Source organism: Drosophila santomea, unplaced genomic scaffold (genome assembly GCF_016746245.2).
Source record: "Drosophila santomea strain STO CAGO 1482 unplaced genomic scaffold, Prin_Dsan_1.1 Segkk69_quiver_pilon_scaf, whole genome shotgun sequence".
NCBI classification, from domain to species: domain Eukaryota; kingdom Metazoa; phylum Arthropoda; class Insecta; order Diptera; family Drosophilidae; genus Drosophila; species Drosophila santomea.
In genome coordinates, this window is record NW_025319001.1 from 533,815 (window position 1) to 559,085 (window position 25,271).

Sequence of the window (25,271 nt, forward strand, 5' to 3'; positions counted from 1 at the left end):
AGAAATGTGAAGTGCTAAAAAAAATATAAGTGCACAGAAAAAAAAAATGTTGGTGTTAATTTTATTATAATTATAAAATGTACCACGCCCAAGTCAAAATTAATGTTTAAAATGGGCCGCGCTATTTTTTTAAAGGTACGTTTTCAGACAAGTTCGGGCTTAGAAACCGTGTTGGAGGCGAACACGAATTAGCTGGCGGAGACGGCTGAGATCAGCCAACTTGTTGGGGCCTTAGAAACCGTGTTGGAGGCAAACGCGAAGCAGCTGGAGGAGGATGACGGCCTTCTTGGAGGTTTTTGTAAAGGGGAAGGCGAAGGATGTGGCTGTGGAAGTGTCGTTCCCAGTCGCATCGGAAGGGGACCTGGTAGCTTTAGAGATGGACATAAGGCCAGGGTCCAAAGAACGCTATGTGTTTTTATTTTTTTCTTTCAGACGGAAGCAATAACACAAATATTGAAGCGCAACCATGTGTCCAAGGCAATCAAGGGCGTTTTGACAGAAACGATCTTGTGCGCTTACAATATAGACGGCCTTAACGGAAAAAAGGCATTGAAATCATTCCCCAAATTTTTGGCCGTTATGATTGGTATGTATATTTGTAATTGTGCATACATATATATTATTTAAATATTTATCTTTACAGATAGCTTAAGCACATTAGGAGGCCAGCTGCCAGCGGAGAAGGCCTTAGCCCACGCACTGGCATGTGTCAAAAATAACGCTAATAAAAAAAGGAAAACAATTAATGGAATGGAATTAATGGAATAAAAAACAAAATTTAATTTACCATTCAAATAGATTTTTTACGTTTTTTCTGTATTCACAGGTATTTTCCCGAGGAATTTCCGAGGAGAATACTAAATGCCTAAAAGAATACTAATATTATTTTTTGATATTTACCAAGAATTCCCCAGTTATTCCTCGCGAATTTCTCGGGAATTTCTCGGGAAGAGACCTTGCTTATTTTTCGATATTCCCCAGAAATTCCTAGGGTATTCCTCAGGTACTTCGAGTTCCTCGGCACGAACGCCTGTTGTATGAAATTTCCTCGTGTGTCCTCTAGGATCCCTGGAGACACCCTAGGGATTCCTTTTGAAATTCTTTGGGACTGGTACTGGAGGGGAAATAGTAAAATTTGCTCGTGGCAAGCGCGGTAGTTCTGCGTGTCTGTTGTATGTACATATATAGGTATGCACAATTCAGACATGCGCGCATTCAATAACAAAAGAGGGGTCCTTGCTACACATTCGAAAAATCAGCCATAAAATGATATTGTCTAATGTTAGCAAGAAACTCTTTTTTTTGCTTAAATTTAAACATATAATGTTATCTTATAAGCTAATAAAATAAGTAGCCTCTTTCAAAATTATACCTAAGTACGCCCTTGTTTAGAATCGGTGCAACACAAGACAGAAAACTTAAAACTACCTTTATACTTGACTCTTTTATGTTGCGTGGCTTCTTCGCGATTTATTCATTTGATTTGGATTCGGTAAGCGACGCACATGTCCGCAATGGACTTTCAAAATATAAAATTTAAATTCGGGGAAGGACTCCGTGGTGGCTCCAAATTATTAATTACAGAAGAAGATAAGGAAATTTATTGCAAAAATAGGTGCATAAGAAGTGGTGAAACAGCCTATTCATGCCGCGAAAAAACTTGCAAAGCGCGTGTTTATCTGATTTCTGATGAAACTCGTGTTTATTCGAAGAGTGAGGTGCCACATCATAATCACGGTATCCAGGAACAATTAATAGACAAAATGAGCATAGTTCGCGAGATAAAAAAACAATGCACAGTGACCGATGAAAAAAGTTTCGACACACGGAAAATTTTTAACGACGTTTTGGTCGAGTAAGTGCTCATGCATTTCCTGAAACTATTTTTTAATTTTTGCATTTCGTTAGATTTACTGAAGGAGAAGGTTCTGAAATAGAGCTTGCTTATAACCAATGCAAGCGTACAATGCAAAGGAAAAGGCAACCAGTAATGCCGAAATCGCCTACTACTTTTGAGGAGCTACGAGTGGCATACAATATTGATTCGATTATGAGTCGGTTTGGTATGACTAAAGCGAATCCAGCAAAAAGATTTTTTAGGCATTTGCATCATTCTGGGTCATTTTCATATGTCATTTTCGCTTCTGCAAAAACTATTTCACTAATGGAAGAAAAAGCCCAGTTAGTGAACGTCATTTTTTAATGGATGCAACTTTGAAATGGACATGGTGCTTTTAAACAGCTTCTTATAATTTACATCAAAAATATGGAAAATGTAATAATGTGTTCATGTTATTTGTAATTTGCTGATATATTTTAAATTTTTTTTAATTTCATTTTGTTTTTAGATTACACCTTTTATCTAATGTCGAGAAAAACAGAAGTTTGCTACCTACATTTATTTACATATGTTGATAGTGATATTTGCAATCTTGATGGAGCCTCGTTCATATCGTACTATAAAAAGGCGATGCGTAATGCGATTAGAAGTTTGCATCCTTCCACTAGATTTACCGCATGCTGGTTTCATTTTTGCCAGGCGTGTGTTTAGTGGGTTCGAAGTGAAAACCAAACGCAACAGGAATTTCTAAACAATTTTTATGAAGTTTCTCCATCTTTCTTTGCTTCCACCCAATTTAATTGAACCAACTTTCGCCAAACTAAACAAAGAAGCCTTTGTTTTTAAAGAAAGTATTTTTCAACGCTTTTTGACTTATTATGATAAGCAGTGGCTAAAATCTGTAAGTAAATAGATTCTGCTTCAAAACAATTTTCGTCTTTTTCCTAATATATTATAACGGGTGTTTTTTTTAGAGGTATAGAACTTTAAGTTGGCATTACTGTTCAAGATGGCGACCGATTTAACAGCTGTCAAGTGATTTATTCTCAGTTTGGTTTGGCAATTCGTCATGCGTGCTTACAAAATCCAACTCGTGCAAGAATTGAAACCAAACGATCATCAAGCAAGGCGTAGATTCGTCGAATGGGCCCAAAACGAGATTGCTGTTGTTCCCGATTTTTCATAAGCCTCCAAGATCTTGTGATTTAACACCGCTAGACTACTTTTTGTGGGGCTATGTAAAGTCATTGGTCTATGCGGATAAGCCACAAACGCTAAACCATTTGGAAGACAACATTCGCCGTGTTATTGCCGATATACGGCCAAATATTGGAAAAAGTCATTGCAAATTGGACGTCCAGATTGGACTACATCCGAGCCAGCCGTGGCGGTCATATGCCAGAAATCATATTTAAAATGTAATGCCACAAGATTGTCTTTCATGTCAATAAAATTCATGTCAATCGAATAATCCATCGTTGTTTTATTGCAATTTAAAGTTCTATACCTCTAAAAAAAACACCCTATATTATCGATTGACAACTTACATTTTTATTCTAAATACAGGAAGGACCTGACCGCATTTCCGTTTTTAAGAGAGCCTTCAGAACGACAAGTTCCGTTGAGGTCTACAATTTAAATTTAGGGAATACAATTCACACCAAAGGACAATTCATCAAATTAGTAAAATGTCTTATTGATGCAGAATATGAGAAAAGTCGAGAATTCGCGCTTTTATTTCAAAATGGAGGACTTGGAAATGCACCACAACCAAAACCATAAGTACATATTTCAAACTTATTTCTTTTTTACAGGACCGTTCTCAAAAAATAATGCATGCGATGGATCTATTGGAGGCAAAATAAATTGATATGCAAGGATTTTTGTCTCGAACCCTTGCTTTAAATGATCGCTTCAAAAATCAGGATCTATTTAATAATTTTGCACTCGGAAACGAAGGCATCAGATTGGAGGACATGTCAGCTCTGATTATTTCGGAATCATCTGTTTCCTCGAGTGATTCGAATCTCAGCCAAATGTCAGAGTCGGAAATAATCCAACAGAATCCATGTAATGTGTGCTTAGTCATCCCAAAATCAGTTTTATTGCGACCTTGCAACCATCTAAACGTCTGCAATCAGTGTTGGGATTGCATATAACAGAAAGCACAAGCTAGGAAAACGCAACTAAAATGCCCGACTTGTAATCAGCTTGTTGCATTGCAATTGTTGTCATAATTGAAAAAAAAAAATTCTTTTAATATTGTTTAGTTAATAAATATTAAAATGTTGTTTCTTTTGATCTTTTTTGTGCTTATTCTTATGTTTCATAAATTAATTCAGTATTAATTCACGTGAGCTGTTGTTGGCCAATTCCTTTGCTTCTCAGTTACATGTGCATATGTGCATAAGTACTTGACGAAGTATGTACTTTTGTAAACATTCAAATCAGATGAATTTTATAAACTAAATAGGGTCAGAGATGTTTTGTTCAACATGTTAGAATATTCTAAACGAATACTTTATGCAAACGACAGTATTGTATTCTCATCCAATACTCATTTTAGAACCGACATTAAATTGAAAATGAGAATTAATTTTTAAACGATATAAGTTCGCGCGATCTTATGGAACTTAAGGGCGACATAAGTTCTTAAGTGGCGGAATAATTTCGTTTTTATCTTTGGCGAACTTATGGGACATCAGCTTCTATGAAATTCGCGGGAAATATGAGCATATGCTTGATACAACACACTGTGAAGTGTGACCCAAGACATTAGAATAACAAGATGCGTAACGCCATACAATTTTTTTGTACACGATTTTTTCGTCCTGGCTCTAGAGCTGGCTTCAGGATCTCTCGAAATTTTGTTCAAAAGCCAGATAGCGGAGAGTTCTAGAGCCAGCAGCTCTCTTGTACGCATACAGCGACAGCTGACCACTATATTGGTGCACACGTAAGCACAGGCATTGTAAAAATGACAAGTTCTTAGACTTTAAATCTATATTATTTTTTATAAATTTCCACCACTTAAAAAGTCTAGTTTTGCATTGCCTTAACAAAACAATTATTCAAATTCAACATAGAAATATTAATAGCACAATCTAGATATATAATAATACATAATAATTTTCAAGCATGACTTTATACTCGTATTAAAACAAGAGAAAACGCTATAGTCGAGTTCCCCGACTATCTGATACCCGTTACTCAGCTATTCGAAGTGCGAAGGAGAGTCTTCAGCACATACAGTTTTTGGCGGTTTTGTGGGCGTTAGATTGGGCGTGGCAAAAAGTTTTTTGGCAAATCGATAGAAATTTACAAGACTAATACAAAAATGAAAAAATATCAAAACATTTTTCAAAAGTGTGGGCGTGGCAGCTTTAGGCGGTTTGTGGGCGTTAGAGAGGGCGTGGCAAAAAGTTTTTTGGCAAATCGTTAGAAATTTACAAGACTAATACAAAAATGAAAAAAAATCGAAACATTTTTCAAAAGTGTGGACGTGGCAGTTTTGGGCGGTTTGTGGGCGTTAGAGTGGGCGTGGCAACATGAATCGACAAACTTGCGCTGCGTCTATGTCCCTGGAGTCTGTATGCTTAATCTCAACTTTCTAGCTTTTGTAGTTCCTGAGATCTCGACGTTCATACGGACGGACAGACGGATACCCGCTACTTAGCTAGTTATGTATATATGACAAAGAACGCAATATAAATTACTGCTTCGTTCACGGGAACAAAACAACAACAACATTCGCGACTTTGCTCGCACGGGAGCGAACACAAAAATAAATGCCATGGCTCTCTTTGCAGTCAAGTGTAACTGTTTTTTTCTGGCTCTCTTTCAGTTGCCCACGCAAAAATTCTGTATGTATGCGTACACACGCATTGAAAGTTTTCAATGCTTGCTTAGCGAGCTTGCATTTAATGCAATTTAAATTTATGTTTTTTATTTTTTAAAATAGGTTGCAGGTGGAATTAAAAAATAAAACCACCCATACGAATCTGGACATTTTTTTTCTGATATTTTAAAAAAACTTCAAGTCTCTAAGACATGTGGTTTGGCCATGGCTGTGATATATCGATCAGTCAGTGAGGACAAAGCATTTTATATATATAGATAATTGTCATTAGAGTATTCAGCGTGCTACGAGTGAACAAAATAATTTGACAATGATTCTTCGGTGTCTATATCCGCACTTCGTGTTTCAAGAAATCAACTTTGCAATAAACGGTTTCCATAAATTTATTTATTTCATTAATACTATTTTTGTTTATGAATTATTTTTATGAAATATTTATTTTTTAAATGTAATTTCTTTTTTTCGAAATTCTTTGTTTTAAATACAGCAGTTATAATAATTTACTTTGTATACGTATTAATTATTTACTATACATAGTTATTTAGTTGAATTATTAGTATGAAAATGACCCATTTTCAGTATTTAAAATGCAAATAAGATTTAGTTAAATTATTTTGTTATATTTTATTTTAATATTTTTTCAAAAAAGTGCGCAATTATGGGTGGTAAGAAAAGCTCTACGAGTAACGGGTATAAAAAACTTCTTTCAAACCATAAAAGATACGAATCGAAATTGACCAAAACATTAATCAAATTTGTTTCTAGGATCAAAATTGATTACGGCCCAAAAATTCGTTTCATAGCACAAGCACGATGTCCTTTATTGTTTTTACTCATACAAGCAAGACAATTCTATTTTTAGATTGAAACGCTCTCGATTTAAGGCGAGCGAAAAGAGCAATTTTAGTCGTCACCAAAAAAGTGGCTGCATAGTGCAAAACCAATGTATGGCCGTTACGCATCTTGTTATTATAATGTCTTGTAACGAACTGATTTCTTATTTCCTGCTCTCTACGAATTGCAACGGCTAGCTCAGAGAGTTGGTTTGTTCGTCCCACCAAATTTATGATTTGTGTAATTGCCCGACCAAGAAGCAGACAGAGTTTCAGATTTGAACCACCTTTATTCAGTGTCACTTGCTGAAAAGAATCCAGTGACCCTCGCCGTCGGATGCGAGTCGTTGCTCCTTCGCCGTCCTTCCTTCGTCGCTTTCGATGGCGGATCCGTACAGGCTCGCTTTGGATGTTATGGTGACAGGGTGTATCGTTCGTGAGACAAGCTATTGCTCCTCCCCGAACCACCTTTGCGACCACTGACTCCACCGTCCCTTCCCGTATGCCAGGCACTCGTCGCCCTTGCCGAAGGATCACCTGCGGGCTCGACCGGGGCTTAGAATGTTATGGGGCAGGGTGTATCGTCCCTAAGATCAGCTAGAGCTTCGCCCCAAACCACCTTTGCGACCACTGACTCCACCGTCCCTTTCTGACCACGCTAGGTCCTGGTGTTCGTTTGTCCTTCGCTGGTCCTTGCTTGCGGAGATCCTCTCTGGATGCTCGCTTGACGCACTTGTACTTTCGCTGCTTCACTGTCACTCGGTATTGACTGTCTGCTCGTGTGGCGTACTTTCTCGCTGACTTTCCGTGTACTCCGCGTATCCTTCCCGATCGAATATGTGGCCCTCCGCGCACTTTCTTGTTGACTGTCCCGAGCTGCGCCTGCGCCGTCTCTTATATAGGCTATGGGAATCCCGTTATATCCCTTTTTGCACACGGCTCGCTCGGGTACAAGGTCCAAACATGTCCCGTTAGTTCACGGTGCGTCCTCTTTGGGCTTGTCCAATGTCCGCACCGTTACCGTTCGACCTTTGTGCCCTTGGCTGGATTGAGTCCAAGGTCCAGCGCGGTCTCTCCGCTTTGCCGGGGTCCAAGGTCCATTATTTCCCGTTTGACCTGACCGCCCTTGACTCCTCTCGCATTCCAGCCGTCTTCTCTGTTGCTATGCCGATCTCCTGCACCCGGATTTGTGGGGAGTTTTAAGACGCCTCACAGTCTTTGGCACTGGACTGGAACCCCCAAGGAAGCAGGAGGGTAGGAAGGCCAAGAGCAACATGGAGAAGAACCGCTAAACAAAAACTTGTCCAAATAAACATCACATGGGAAAATGCCAAACAGACAGCACAAAACAGAGTTAGATGGAAGGCTCTCGTAGAAGCCCTAAGTTCCCGAGAGGAATAACAAGGAATTAAAAAAAAAATAAATTATTGTTTTGTTAGCAGGGATGGTATAAGTACCATCCCATTTACCATTTAGTATTTAGTAGTGTGTATTCAGCATTTAGTATTTTAGCATTTAGCATTAGATCAGAGAAGTAGAGATTATGTAAAGAAGAGGTCTACGGACACACTTGATTATTGGACACGAGAGAGATAACATATAAACAGAATAAAAAACACAATTAAAAATCAAAAGAATTAAAATACATCTTAAACCTAAACAGTGGTAACAACTTCAGAAGTGGGATAGCAACCTTTTATGCACCCGCCTACATCAATATTTCGACGTACCCGACAATACACACGTTTTTTTTTCACAAAGTTAAAATAGCGTGCCCTACCAATTGGCCATGAATAAATCGGAGATTGCGGATTGGCTGAAGGCCAATGAAATTGAGTTCCCAACAAGCGCAACGCTTCGACAACTGCGTAAGCTTGCATTGGACGCCGGTTGCCAAAACGCTAGCGAGATTTCTGAAACCATATCAGAAGAAGAAGACACCAAACTGGAGGAAATATGCCAGGGGATCGCGAGCGCCCAGATCAATAGTACATTGGAAGAAGAAGAGGAAGCACTCGACGCTGCAATAAGGGTGGCCGAGAAGAAGAAGATACTGGCCAAGTTGATGCAGAACGACAGCAAGATGACGGATGACTTCCAAATGGCTAAGCAACTCATGGTTCCGTTCTCCGCCACTAAAAATGAAGAAGCATTCCAATGGATTTCGGACTTCGAAAGAGTTTGCAGAGGAGTAAATGATAGTGAAATTTTTCAACTTCGCTGTGTCCGAATGCTGATGAAACCAGGAACAGATGCCGACCTGTTCTTGCGTGTTGACCGTTCGAATTCTTACGATACATTTAAAGAAAGTTTTCTCAAGACATTTGGCCATGGAAATTCAACAGCCGATATCGTATTGCTTCTGAAGGATACCATCTTTAATCCTAGCAAGAACACCGTCATGGGCTACATACTTCAAATGGAGGAAATTGCTATGCGTGCAGATATTGATGAAAAGTTAACAGTACAATTCATAATTGACGGTTTTCGAGATCGGTCATCCAATATCGCGCTATTGTACTCAGCAACCACAATTGGACAATTGAAGGAGATGGCTCGGAAATATAAAAATCTACGAAAGGTTCCCAAAACGTCGACCATTCGCACGGGAATCGCTTTCGCTGGAGAAAGAGGTCAAATACGCTGCTTTAATTGTTCGGCACATTTCCTTTCTGCCATGTTTGATACCGGCAGCGCCATTAATTTAATCCAGCGCACAGCGATACCATTTAAAAAGTTTAATGACGTATTGAGCCCAACAGAATATTGCGGTGTTAATGGATCTCGAATAAATACATTTGGAAAAATTTTTGTAAAACTTAATTTTCAAAACATAGAAGAAGAAATATCATTTTTTGTTGTACCCGACAATTATGTAGCAACTCATGTTCTTTTAGGTCGTAAGTTCTTGAACAAATTTGGAATAAAATTAATTTTTAAAGACAAGATAAGAGGAAGAAGAGAAATTGACTTATTGAATATTGATAGTGACCCATTGAATATTGATAGTGACCCATTGAATATTGATAGTGACCCATTGAATATTGATAGTGACCCATTCAATATTGACAGTGACTTATTGAATATTGACAGTGACTTATTGAATATTGACAGTGATTTATTGAATATTGATAGTGCCTTATTGAACAATGATAGTGACCCATTGCATAGATTGAAAATTGAATTGAATAGATCGAATTTGGATAGTGAACCAGTAAATAGATTCCATATTGATAGGGAACCGGTGAATATATTTGATATTGATAGTGATCCAGCGAGTAGATCAAAACATTGTAAACCCATAAATAAATTAGAAACTAGACAGAGATTTCAGAAATGTGATTTTGATAAGGATATTGAAATAGATAGAGAATATAAGAGCTTACCATATATATATAATATTGATATATTTAAGGATGATGAAGATTTTAACATTGACCCGAAGTTAAATAATAGTAATCGCAGTGAACTCATTGAAATAATAAGAATAAATTATTTAGATTTACACAACATTCCAGCGATTCAACATAGTTATGAAATGAGGCTAAGACTTAAGTCAGAAGAACCTGTTCGCTCTGTTCCGAGAAGACTTTCATATCAGGAGAAAAAGGAAGTAGATTGCAAAATTGATGAATTGTTAAGAAAAGGATTTATACGAGAAAGTAATTCACCTTATAGTTCAGCTATTGTACTGGTTAAGAAGAAATCTGGAGAAAAACGGATGTGTGTGGATTATAGACAACTCAATAAGATAACAATCCGTGATGGATATCCATTGCCGCTCATAGATGACTGTTTAGAAAGATTAGAAGGGAATCAATATTTCACACTTTTAGATTTGAAGAGCGGATATCATCAGGTGAAAGTAGCAGAGAGTTCAGTTCAGTACACAGCGTTTGTAACACCCTCTGGTCAATACGAATATACAAGAATGCCTTTTGGACTTATGAATGCACCAGCGGTATTTATGAGATTTATAAATTTTATTCTGCAACCATTGATACGTGAAGGAAATGTAGTAGTTTATATAGACGATATTGCTATCGGTTCTAAGACATTGAGTGAACATTTTGTAACTGTAGGAAGAGTATTAAGAATTCTGGCAGCACATAGATTAGAAATTAAAATAAGTAAATGTCAGTTTGCTTATAAAAGCATCGAATTTTTAGGATACACACTTAGTGGAAAAGGGATAAGTCCGAATCACGAACACACATCGACTATTAAACATCTTCCGATTCCAAAGGATCGCCATGGTATGCAAAAGTGTTTAGGATTATTTTCTTATTTTAGGCGATTTATTCCGGCATACTCGAAAATAGCAAAACCATTGCAAGAACTCACAAAAGCTGGCTCTAAGTATGAACTCGACGAGAATTGCATCAATATTTTTGAATATCTTCGCGAGAAATTAATTTCTTTTCCGATATTAGCTCTTTATAATCCCAACAGAGAAACAGAATTGCATTGTGACGCAAGTAGTGAAGGATTTGGTGGAATTTTATTACAAAAACAAGATGATAATAAGTTTCATCCAATAGCTTATTTTTCACAAAGAGCAACAAAATTAGAGGCAAGGTATGAAAGTTTTAAATTGGAAACATTAGCAGTAGTTTATTCATTACGAAAATTCAGAATATATCTAGAAGGAATTCCGTTTAATATAGTAACCGATTGTAATGCAGTAGTTTTATGCCTAGGAAAAGGACGCCTTAATTCTAATATTGCCAGATGGGCCTTAGAATTAGCTAACTATAATTATACCCTTAAACATCGCAGTGGAAAATACATGACCCATGTGGATACGTTAAGTAGATATCCTTCAGCCTTTAATCAAGATTTTGAATATGAACCAGTAGTGACAATACAAGAAAGTAAAAATAAGGATAAAATAGTTTCAGTAATTGACAGTGATGACATAAACCTTCAGCTTCAGATAACGTAAAATAGAGATAGTCTTATAGTAAAATTAAAAGAAAAATTAGAACATGGAGATGTAAAGAAGTTCGTTTTAAGCGATGGAATTGTTTATAGATTAGGTGAAAATGATATAGAATTATTATATGTACCAGCTGAAATGGAAAACCATGTAATCAGGAGAGTTCACGAGAATTTATGTCTTTTAAGTACAGAGAAATGTATAAAAGAAATAATGATACACTATTGGTTTCCGGATATGAAGTCTAAGATAGAATCGTTTATTGGAAATTGTTTAAAGTGTATTATGTTTACAGTACCCACACATGCTAATAATCGAACATTGCACAATATACCAAAACGACCAATTCCTTTTGACACATTACATGTGGATCACTTTGGACCACTGCCCTCCGTTATTTCGAAAAAGAAACATCTATTAGTTATCATTGACGGATTTACTAAATTTGTTAAATTGTTCCCTGTGAACACAACGAGTACAATAGAAGTCAACAGTTGTTTTTCAAAATATTTTCAATATTATAGTCGCCCACGTAGAATTATTAGTGATAGAGGGACATGTTTTACGTCCTTGGAGTTTGCAAAATATTTGTTAGAAAATAATATTGAACACGTGAAAGTAGCAACTGCATCACCTCAAGCAAACGGTCAGGTGGAGAGAGTTAATAGAACAGTGAAAGCGATGTTAGCTAAGATAACTGAACCAATTAAGCATGAAGATTGGAGTAAGCTTCTTGTAAAGGCCGAATATGCCATCAATAATTCAGTACATTCAACAACGAAAGAATTACCTTCAGTATTATTATTTGGAGTTCAACAGAGAGGTTGTAATATTGATGCATTAACGGAATATTTAGATGATAGAACTGATATGGCACAATGCGATTTAGAAAACGTTCGTAAGAACTCCTTAAATAAAATAGAACAGTGTCAGCGAAGAAGCGAAGAACATTTTCAGAAAAATCGTAAGAGCCACGTAGAATTTTTAGAAGGCGATTTTGTTGTGATGAGAAACATTGACACCACAATCGGCACAAATAAGAAATTTTTACCTAAATATAAGGGCCCATACGTCATTAAACGAATTTTACCAAATGATAGATACGTTTTAACAGACATAGAAAATTGCCAAATTAGTCAAATTCCGTATGAAGGAATAGTAGAGGCATGTCGGTTAAGAAAATGGGCAGATTGGCGTAACCAGTGCGGAAATATCTCCTAATTTGTAGAATATTATCTTAACTTATTTTCTCTCTTTATATACCTTATACTGTACATATTTTCATTTTTTTTAATTATTATTTCTCTTTTACTTATATTCTATTCAAATTTTAATATATATTTAACTAAACTTTAATATTTAGGTAGCCAAAACTTCAAGACATGTAAATAATTAAAATCGACAATGTAAATATTGTAAATAATTGAAATCGACGATCGAGGACGATCTAATTGTCAGGATGGCCGAGCTGTTAGCAGGGATGGTATAAGTACCATCCCATTTACCATTTAGTATTTAGTAGTGTGTATTCAGCATTTAGTATTTTAGCATTTAGCATTAGATCAGAGAAGTAGAGATTATGTAAAGAAGAGGTCAACGGACACACTTGATTATTGGACACGAGAGAGATAACATATAAACAGAATAAAAAACAATTAAAAATCAAAAGAATTAAAATACATCTTAAACCTAAACAGTGGTAACAGTTTTTACGTTACAAAGTTGTGGTCCCGGTGTCTTATCAACGATTGATGTACACATATCGGACACAATATTGAACGATATTTATTCTTTTCGTTGAATTATGTATGGTCCCGGTGTAGTATTAACGATTGACGTACACATATTCGGCCATATTTTGAACTAAATTGGTTTCCTTGTTTAGTTATGTATGGTCCTGGTGTACTATCAGCGATTGATGTACACATATTCTGCAATAACACTAAACGATTTTAGCTTCTTATGTATGTTATACGTGAGTATCAGCGATTGATGTACACGTATTTGGTTAAGTCGTTTGTGGTTAAACGTATATCACTTTTGGGGTTTTTATTTTATGTTATGTATGTAGTATTTTTTATTGATTTTTTTTTTTTTTAAACACATCTTTACACTTTTATTAGACTTGCCATTTGCCAATGTTTACTTACTTACCTGATTACAGAAGTGGAACAAAAAATGTTGAATCCCTTTCGTTCTGGTCCGGCTGCGCCAGTTATAGTATGGGGGTAGAGTGTGTCCCCGTAGGAATGAATAAGAATAGTTCAGTTATCCTATGTTATCATATAAGAGTCGGGTGTGTCTTCGTAAGAATGAATGTGAACACTTCTTTGCACTTTCGTGGTAGGTATCAGAATGAATTTATTAGTAACTCTTAAGTATAACAATGCTTGGCTTATGGATAGGAAATGAATGGGAATGGAATAAGAATGGAATTGGGTGATCTGTTGGCGATTTTTTTAACGCATCCGTTCGGCAATGTCGGCAGTATTGCAACAAAGTGTGGGTCGCTACGTATTTAATACGTACAGTTCTGACACTTTGTTGATGCTAATGACCGGGGCGGCTTTGTGGGCGGTGACTGCTGCTGAGTGGGGACAATGCTGGGCATGGTAACTCGCGCGCGCGCATTTTGTTTGAATTAAAATCCGGGTTGTGTGTTTTACTTCAATTTATTAACTTCATGTTTTTCTCTGCTTAAATACTATCCTTTAAGAAAAGGTGTGCTCCTTTATTCGTACTACGTTGGCACGTGAGATGGTCACCCTCCAGGTTTTCCCTTCGTCCCTTATGAGGCACGACATTTTCTTCCCGTACCGTTTGTCTTCTACTCTTTGCCTGATTTCCTCGATGACCTTCGCCGATAACTGCGCCCCCGGTTGCACGTGCCAATTCCAATTTTGCTCCTCCGTGCCTATGTCTAGGACATCGCGGTCTGGTGACGCCGTGCCACGTTGACATGGTGCCGGTGTGATCGGAGCCGGCTGCGGTGGTGTCTCTGGGATCTGCGATCTTGGTTTCGGCTGTGGTTGGGGGGTGACTGCTACCCGGTTGCTTAGTTGTCCACCATGACTAGCAGAGTAGTATTTCCGAACTTGGTTCGTGGTTGCGGACCCACGAAGTCTACGCAAATGGTCTCGAAAGGCGCTTCCGCAATCTTCGTCGGCATTTTCCCTGGTCCTTTCATTTGTGAAACTTTGTATTGTTGACAATTTTTTGATGTCTCTCGCGAGTCGTGGCCAAAAGTATCGGTCTTTTACCCTTTTCAATGTCTTGAAGGTTCCCAGGTGTCCTGCTTCTGCCGTGTTATGGTTCTCCGCGAGTTCGAGTTCGAGTTCGAATTCACTGATCTAAGTGTCACAGCACCCGAGTTTTGCGTAACCATCGCCGTAAGTCAGACGTCGAACACGAAGGCTCTACCCGCGATATGGGTACCAACCACAGCCACCACGATACTCCCACTAGGGGGCCTACCTCAATGAGCAGCCATGGAGTGCTGCACAACCCGTGGTACCGAAATTAGAGGCTCGGTCGGCCGACAAGCACGGGCGGAGCGACCTATAGCCGTATTAGGCCGTAGGCCGTGTTGGGCTAAAGGCCCCTCCTCCTGCGAGACGCTTCCTCAGCGAACGCTGCCATCCGTTGGGTCCTCTATCGATCCCCCAGGATTCCCTCGAACGTCCAGTTTTCGCCAACGCGCTGCACTCCAAGTCCATTAAGCTCTCGAAAATCTGCATACAGGGGGCAAACGCACATACGTGCATCCAGTCCTCATATGGATCACCACATGCGCAAGCAGTGGTATCGCTGAGGGCTCTCCCGTGCAAAAATGCATTGAACGACCAGTGCCCAGTAAGCAAGAAAGACGCATTGATCGAGAAACTAAAAAAAAAAAAAACCTCCTCTGCAGGAGGCTAGTCGCCTTTTGGCAGCTACTTGTCCGGCGGTGTCATACCATACCGGTGCACCAAACAGCACACAAGGTCCGTCATATATGGTCCGACTGACCGAAGCACACGCGCCAATGCTTCAACGACTCTGGTCATCCGCTGGCGCAGCGAAGCAATGTGCGTGAGGAATTTCATTCCTTCATTAATCGTGATGACCGACAGCTACGCACATACGGCAGGTTCGCTCGAGCAAACCTTACCGTGGGCGCACGTTTCAAAGTACCCTTGAGCAGCATTACATCCATTAGCGTGTCCCGAATAAATGGGCCGCTGATTAACCCCTGCGGGCAACCGGCACATCCACAGCACCGGAACTGCTTTGGATCACTGCTCTTCGACCGGAGAAAAAGCTCTGCCACAAGCTCATTTCCCGGCATCCAAAGTCCGCTAGTCTGCGCAGTGCAGCACTCCATTCGACGTTGTCGAATGCTTCTTTGGAGTCCACGAATGTGCTCTTCACGTGCCTCCAGGCATCCTCCACACATCGTCCTTGGCGAAATCTCATACGATTGCCTCGAGCACCTTACCAAAAACTGGCTCAGACTTGTCCTTCTCGGGTCCCTTAAGCAGCGCCACTACACGAGTACACTTCCACTCGTTGGGAAAGTATCCCGATCGGGAATACAACGATACCAGGTGTTAAGGTATGGCGCGCCAGACTGCCTTGCAGATAGCATAATTGATGCCGTCCAAGCCAAGCGACCGCCTGCTCTTGAGCCGGGCGATACCGGCATCGACCTCGAGCGATTCAAGGGCCGGTGGGACTACCTCCACGATGGCAATCGATGCATCGGACTCCAGAACTGGAAAAAAGTTGCGGAGGAGCACTTGTGCACAATCACCCCAATCGGTGATCAACTCGCCATTCACGCGGAGGCACGCAATATTCGTACACTTTGTGTGGCCTCGGCATACCTTGTAGACGCGCCCCCATGGGTCATCGGCGTTTTCTCCTACGAAGCGTTTCCAGTCATTCATCTCATCCCTCCCAATGAGCTTCTTGTAGTTGGCTGAGGCACGCCTCAGCTTGACCAGAGCTCTGCAGCGGCATCTTTATCATGACGCCGTGCATCCTGGAGTCGGCGACGAAGTCTCCGGATGTCGCGTCTCGCAGCGCAGAGGTCGGCAGTCCACCAACGTGCTCTTCTGCTGGGCGATCGAATCGACTTTCTTTCCAGCGCAATATCGCACACATCCTGCACTATACTGCGCAGGGTCGAAACATGCTGGTCCAACGGCGACTCGTAGAAGTTTTCCGGAAGTTCGGCTGCTCTACTCACCATTTCCTCTTTGAACAATTGCCAACGAGCATTGGAGAAGTTCCAGGACGACACAGGAGCTATGCTCTCAACTGCGCTCGCGGTACTTGGTTTGGCCACAACAGTAATGATGTTGTGATCGCTCAATTCCCACTCATCGACTCTTCACTCATATGTGGCGCACATAGATGCTGCCTCGTTTACAATTGTCACGTCGATATCACTACGAGCTCTGTAGTTATCGAACGTGTACCCCTGTGTTGACTGGTTTAGGGCGGCGGCTCTTGCCTCCAGCATCCACTCGGAGAACAGCTCACCCCGACTGTAGTTAGCTTGCCCCTCGGCATGTCGAGAGAGTTTGCTAGACCACATGGGCGACACTGCATTCGCGTCGAGGCCCAGGATGGCGGGGGTTCTGGTGGCCTGCAGCAGGACCGCATCTATGTACCGAAGGTACGGTTCCAAGGGTGCATCGAATTGGCAGTATGCTGAGCAAAGGAAGATTGAGCCAAAACTCCCTTTAACGACGCCATAATCCGTGGTGAGGGTCTCCACTGGCATACTGATGGCATCTTGAAGATCCACTAGGATGGCTGCCTTTCCTCGCCGGTCGGTGAAGAGCCTCATTCCTTCAGGCAGCACATCCATCCCATGGCCGCCGAGATACGGCTCCTGCACTAGTGCGAACATTGAGCCCGATCTCCTGAGTCGGACTCCTAGCTCGATGGTTGCAGCTTGGCCTCGCCAACAGTTCGCTTGGATGAAGCTAAACATTAATGTCTAGCTTGCACTCGCTGACCTTGTGGTCGAAACCCACACACCTATGGCAGGCATATGTGCGAACCTGTGATCGGCATCGGAATGAGAACCACTTGATGTAGACCCGACCTACATCAAGTTTCGCCATCGCCTTGTCGCTGACCTCTAGCGTCACGTTAACGGTGGCGCCGTCATAGCCAACCGCGTCTCCAATTCTCCACACCGGAGCATCAACGTCATCACCAGCTCATCGTTAGGGTTAGGTGACATATTGGCTTTTCTTTCTCACTACTTGCTTATCCTCTCCAGAGTACTGAGATCGGAGAACATAACTAAGTTAATTGATTATATTTTCCCATTAGGAATTAGCACCCCAGTTGGAACAGTTGGAGGATGGTGCCTACTTCTGTTTGGAGGCCAACATGGCATTTGAACGACCAAGTACGTGGCAGGTGAAAATTAAAATTAAACTTTAAAAAAAGGAAAAATTTTATCAATATGTAAATATGTTGTTATCTAAATCGCTAGTCGAGTTCCTCGACTGTCAGATCCCTTACTAAGCTAAAGCGACCGAGAAAGTTAAACATTCTTTTAACATTCCAACAAAAGAGTTTTCAATCAAAAATCACACAGACACTAACTTTGCGCCCAAATTTAAGCACAGTGTAGCCCTGGGATTCCCACGCAGTTGGCCACACTAAGCATACCAATGCATCCGTGCAGCCCTGGAATATCGATAACACGTTATCGGCCACACTAAACATACCAGCTAACCAAGGCAACTGGACGTTCTCGACAGCGCGTCGGAAGGTGCCCACAATCCAATAGTACGACCTGGGCACACTAGCTGTGGGCTATATAATCAGCGCAAAAATCCAATCTAAGCTTAGTCACGTTTGTACGGCAATCGAGGACCATCAGAAGAAGCAGTTGTGAAGTTATGTTGTTCATGCCGAACAGCTGGGTCCGGTACCCCGCCAGCAGAGCATCTCTGTTGGCGGAGCCGCCATATTCATGTTGGAAAATCACTCGAAAATAAACCCCGACCAGAGAAGGACGAAATCCTTTTTTGTTTCATTTTCTTAAATTCTGGGAATACTTGCGACACCGACTTTTCCGGCCCCCGACGTCTACATTTTAGTTCTTCGCCCGAGATCATCCAGCGCTTTGCCGAGATAAGTACGGTGCCAAAATCCCCACCATATATGTATATATGTACATACGCATATATATTGCTGCGATCAAAATCCGCTCACTATCAACTAGTGCAATCAACCTGCGCAATAATATATGTTAGTGTGTATATGCTGTATGCATCCTTTCCCATTTATGTTTCATCCGAACATCAACCAATCATCAACTTTGAAATAAAAACACAATTCGCCACCCAAACTTTCACATACACATAAACATACAGACATTCCATGTATGTTGGCCGATCGATGAACATACATATGTCCATTGCATCTGCATACATTGCGTACATGGCACATACGCAACGTCGTACATCTGCATGGTCATAGGGTGTTTCATTAATCGCCAAAACATCCAAAAACATTCAAACAGACATTAATATCATCCAACATATGTACATACATATATTAATGTTGTTGTTTATTTTCACATACACGACGGCAGATAAGAACCGGCTGCAGCCAACACTAGCGACGAACACATCCACAAACACAACCTGCAGCGCAGTAAGAAAAAAAAGGAGAATAACAAACAAACAAATTTAAAAGCAACCATCGGCGCTAATATTTACATATTGCGTACATATATATATGTACCAGATTATGTACGTATGTGTCAAGGTAGCCACTCTAGGGCCATATACGACATATTCCAATAAGGGACCGTTCTTGATTTTATTCTGATTCGCATATATCGTCTCAATAATTGGACAAACATCCACGCTTATCCAGCGTCCCACATCGACAATCATAGTCCAGCGTGATTCAGCGCCCTCATATCTTTTTTTTCTCAATCGATAACAACATTTATTCCGATTATTGTGTATTCCGCGCTTAATCCAGCGACCCCAGGTTTTATATAAAACGATAACATAATTTGTTACGATTACCACTTTTTTTTCAAGCGTAACCCGGCGCCCCTTGCCTTTGTCTAAATTGATTAATTCCAATTATTAAATTTTTTTTTTTATTTTGTCTCCCGCTCAATACAGCGACCTCGGTGTTTTTGTTCCGATTGTCACATCTTTTTCATGCGTTGTCCTGCGCCCCCACACCCTGTCTAAATTGATGCGATAGTTTGGTTCTTAAAATACCTTTGTGCGCTTTATCGAGTGACCCTGTACACACTATAAACTAATGCGTACACTTAATGAGTTCAATTCGGGTGTTTGAATCTAACTGACTCGCTACTGCGAGGGCATCGCCTTTTATTCATTCTTACATAGGTTCTTATCATCTAATTATATAATGCAGCGCTTGTAAGACGCTGCAGTCTGCGTTGGTCAATGCAGCTGAGGTTTATCTTAAATCTATATTTGTGACCTATGACCGCGCTAATCACCTCCCGCGTGATCATACCTCTTAACACTTCGGCAATAGACCCCTGCAATCGTACCTATCTGTAGTTGCCACTTATGTTGTCCCATGCCATGTTTATTGCAGCCCATAAATAGAACATATTTATAGTTTGTCTACTTATCATGTCTAAACACATCTTTAGACATTCTCCGGGGGGGAAAAATGTACGGCCAGTAGTTGTCTCTCATTTATGCGTTGCCTCCGGATATAAATGACCATTATAATTATGATAATCGCTGTCAACGCTAGAGCCGAGTGTCCGCTTGCCGTGTGAAAAATCAAGTCATCAATGTGTACTTTGTTATTTTTCAGAGTATTGATGCGCATTTGAAGATTTTGTAGTTCATTAGTGTTGTTGACAATCAAGTGCTTCAGCGGGACCACGTTCCATGTCTCCTTGTCATCTATAATTCGTAAACTGGGAAAGATAGACATTTCAGACGCTGTCGAAATTACTTTTTGAGGAGTAATTATTGTTGTATCCCCTAATATTGCTGTGCATCCTGCAGGTAGTTGTATAATGCCTTGATTGGGCAGTCTTATAACTTGATGCTGTTCGTTGCATCTTATATTAGCTGTTGTATTCCGAAACAGTCTAAATAGCCAACGGTTGGATCCACTTATCTCTTTGATGAACGAATTGCCTTGGAATTCCATCATTTCGCATGAGTGTGCCTTGCTTGGTTTCAATGGAGATATTTCGCAAGAGTGATCATCCGCGTTTTTCCATGCCCAATTATTTTCGCAAAGCCATGTTGTCGAATCCTCTTGTCTGCATTGGTTAATTTCCATTTCAGACATTAGGTGATATGCGTTTATGTCGGTATTGAACGCAAAATATTTAGAATTCAATTTCGGAATAAGCTTTGTTCCGTTTGTCCACAGTGGTATTGGGATTACTTCAAAGAGATCCGTTTCCTGATTGTTGTATATCGGCAATTTTGCTTCAATGAATAGGACATTATCCTTCAACATAGCTTGTGCCTTCATCAGTTTATAGATCAGTGGTAATTGTATAACTGAATTTCCACCCGGTAGCATTTGTTTTCGTCCTAATTTTTGCTTAACTTTTTCGAGCTCCTCCAGCATTTTGTTAGGCGCAATTAGTGTAGGATGAATTCTTCCTTCACTAATGTCCGTTACCATTGAGATCGCTGTTGCTTGTAGGCTTTCTGCCTCTTCAATCCAGTTTCGCACTTGATTTGATAACATAAGGAATTTAATTGACTCCTTATATACCATAAAGTGCTCCTTCATGGTTTCTGCAATAATATTGACTTGTTGGGTCAGTTTTCCCAAATTCCGGTTTGCTTCTATCGTAGTTGTTCTTACTAATTCTTCCGTAGCATTGATGACCGAGGTCTGATTGTCAACATATTCCATTAGATGTTTTTCGTTTTTTATGATCGTTTGCATATTTTCCTGTATTCTATTTGCATTTCCGATATCAAAGAACAGTATAAACCTTTTCTTTCGGTTGGTACGGTGCCGTAGTATTTTGTCTTTTTCTTTTATGTTGTCAATTTTTGTCCTTATTGTCGTGCCGAAGAAATCGCAGTAGTCCTTGAAGTCTCCCATTTTTTCGCAAACCAGGCGGGATTTTTCCAGGAAGTCCTCTGATTGTTTTATGACATCAAAATAGGCTTGCATGTCATAATAAAACAGTAATTGCCAACTGGATGTAGCGACTTCAATTTTACCAATTTTGTTTACCATAACTGCAGCTTTTGCGTCGATGTCGTAAATTTTTCCAAGTTCTTTGGGAATTTCTTCCGAATTTTTTGTCGCAGTTGTAGCTTGCAACATCAATAAACAGCATAGCACAGTAGCTATGCTTCCAGTGCCATTCCTTTTGCCTTTTGGAACTCGCTGCTTCTTGTCCTTGCGTAGCTGCATTGACTCCGTTCTAGATGGCGTTGCAGCTCCAGCTGGTTTTGCTTCGCTAACAGGAAGTTGACAGATCTTGTTTAGCGATCTTTTTACTTCCCCATCGCTTGTTTTAACCGTGACTACCCGGACTTTATCATCTTGTCCTTTAGTCGTACTAATGATTCTTCCCATTGGCCATCTTGCAGGGTGAGTGTTCTCATGTTTTATAAGAACCAACTGTCCCTCCTTCAGATTTGGCTTTACCTGGCGCCATTTGGTTCGCTGCTGCAATGACACCAGATACTCCTCTTTCCATTTCTTCCAAAAATCACCTCTGATGCGTTGAATAAGCTTCCATCTATCCAAAGAGCTGATTGTCTTACTTTCGTCAAAATGTTCAGGAGCTCCAATTAGAGGTCTTCCCACCAGAAAATGACCCGGCGTTAATATTTCCTCACCATCGTTTTCGCTCCTTACAGTGACTAATGGGCGCGAGTTTAGTACTGCTTCGATTTGACATAGCAGTGATGCAAATTCTTCATATGTAAAGCTGTTTTCACCAATAACTCGTTTAAGGTGATACTTCACTGATTTTACACCGGCTTCCCATAAACCTCCCATGTGGGGGCTTCCCGGGGGATAAAGTGCCACTTGATGCCTTCTTTTTCTAGTGTAGGTGCTAACTCATTATTGTTTTTAATGGCAGCTACAAATTCTTTGTCCAATATTCTTGAAGCTCCTACGAAGTTTGTTCCATTATCTGAGTATATGTTCTCACTCTTGCCTCGTCTTGCAAAGAACCGTCGAAGAGCCTCCAGGAATTTGTCTGACGAAAGGTCGCTAACAGCTTCCAAATGTATTGCTTTTGTTGCCATACAAACAAATACACAAATGTATCCTTTATACGTTTTTTGACCTCTTCCCTTTGAGCAGCGAATCTGGAACGGTCCGGCGTAGTCTATTCCAGTATTTTGAAACGAGTAATCAGCCGTTACTCGATAAACTGGTAGATTTCCCATCAGTTGACTGGACATCTCTTGCTTGTATCGTATGCATACAATACATTCCCTTAAATATTTCTTTAAGGAATTTTGTATGCCAAATATCCAGAACTCCCTCTGAATATAAGTTCTCATAATGTTAATTCCGCCATGCAGAGTTTCTTTGTGAGAATCCTTTACAATTAACCACGTCAAATGTGACTTATCTAGTATAATTGGATGTTTTACATTATACGGTATCATTGCGTTTTGTAGTCGTCCACCAACTCGAAGTACGCCATCACTATCCAAAAACGGATTTAGCGCCTGCAACTTACTCTTTGGTTCTAAAGGTCTTTTGTTTTTGAGTAGTCTGACTTCGTGTCCAAAATCTAGCTGTTGTTGTATCTTTACCACAGCAATCTTCGCTAGCTTTAATTCCTCCACCGTAAGATGTGACGGCTGTTGCGATTTTCCTCTCAGCTTTGTTATGAAGCGTAATACATACGCCATTACTCTAAGAAGTTTGTCGATCGATGAATACTTTGATAAAAGATGGTTTTGCAGATATTCGGATTTTATCAATGTGGATACCACAACCATTTCTGATTCCTTTTGAGTGGGCCAGTGTTGTGCATCTATAGATAGCCAATTAGGCCCTCTCCACCAAATTTCACAGATTTTAAGAGCTTGCGGTGATATCCCTCTTGAAGCCACGTCTGCTGGATTTTCTTCCGATTTAACGTAATTCCATTTGACATTGGGAATTAGTTTATTGATATCTTCCACTCTAGTTCTGACGAACTTATTTTTGCTGCGCTTGTTCTGTATCCAAGCAATAGTAATTTGCGAATCACTCCATGCATGCGTTGTAATCTTGTTGCTCCATATAGCCTGCACTTTCGCTAATAACTTTGCTAGTAAATGCGCAGCACATAATTCCAACTTTGGAATTGTTTTCCTGTTTTTTATAGGATTTACTTTGCTTTTTGCTGCTAGCAAGGTAACTCTGCCGCCTACTTTTGTATACACAGCCGCTGCATATGCTTTCTCTGATGCATCGCAGAATCCATGTAGCTCCATAATACCTTTGGAGCATCCAGTCCAGCGTGAAATGCTAATTTCTTCTAAATTTGATAGACCTTTAGCATATTCCATCCACCAGTTTGCTAAGTTGGATTCCAATTCAACGTCCCAAGTCATCGGTAACTTCCACAGTTCCTGAATAAAACATTTGCCTTGAATTGTTACCGGTGCCAACCATCCTAGTGGATCGAAAATTCTGGACAACTGTGATAACACTAACCACTTTGTTATGCGTGTTAGCATTGGGTTTTCTGCCGAAAACGTAAATGTATCCTTCTTCGGATCCCATTGAAGTCCTAAGGTTTTGATCGATTCATTCTCCTCAATGCAGATTTTCTCCGTAGCACCGTCGTCTTGAATGTCGGCTAAAATACGTTCGTCATTTGCAACCCATTTTCGCAGATGCATGCCGGCCTTCTCCATCACTTGTCTCAATTTCCTTTGACGTTCATAGCACTCGTTGACTGTGTCTCCACCAGTTATGAGGTCATCCATATAAAAGTCGTCTCTTATTGTTTCTGCTAAGACGCTATCCTCTTGGCAAAACCGATCTGCCAGCTCTCGTAGACATCGGACTGCTAAGAAAGGTGCTGCCGAGGTGCCATACGTTACGGTTGTTAACTTAAACTCACTGATCGGCAGTTTTGGATCATCTCTCCATAGGATATATTGGTATTCTTGGTCTTTCTCAGCAACCTTTATTTGGCGATACATTTTTTCAATGTCAGCTACCATAACATATTGCCACTTGCGCCATTTAATTAGAATATCGAATATATCCTTTTGAATCTTAGGACCAGCTATAATAACGTCATTTAGGCTTAGTCCATTTGTCGTTTTTGCGGATGCGTCAAAAACTACTCGTAGCTTCGTAGTTAAGCTTCCAGGCCTGATGATTGCTTGATGGGGTAAATAGTATTTACCTTGACCCGTTGTCTTTACAGATTCCATATGTCCCATCTTAAGGTATTCTTTCATGAATTCGTTGTATGCAGCCCAGTTCTTTGGGTTTCTTTGAAACTTCTTTTCCATTTGCATGAGCCTTGCCATTGCCTGTTTGCGAGAGTCCCCCAGCTTTGCCTCTTGGCGGAATGGAATTGACACCACAAATCTGCCTTCCTCGTTGATGACAGTTGTTTCTTGGAATTTTCTTTCGCATTCTGCATTGTCTGTAATGGTCTCATCGGCTTCATCTTCTAGTTCCCAAAAGCGATCCAGGTCCTTTAGATTTATTGTGGTAGTGGCACTTATAATTTTGTGCTTTGCTGCTCGAGTTATATTTCCAGACACAATCCATCCAAATTTGGTTTTTTGTCCCAAGATTCCATTCACGGTTTTTATTTTT

General features: G+C 40.2%; 1 pseudogene; it reads left to right on the forward strand.

Annotated features, from left to right (window-relative positions):
• Positions 1-274: 274 nt before the first annotated feature.
• Positions 275-768, forward strand: LOC120457645 (annotated as a pseudogene).
• The last annotated feature ends 24,503 nt before the right edge of the window (positions 769-25,271 follow it).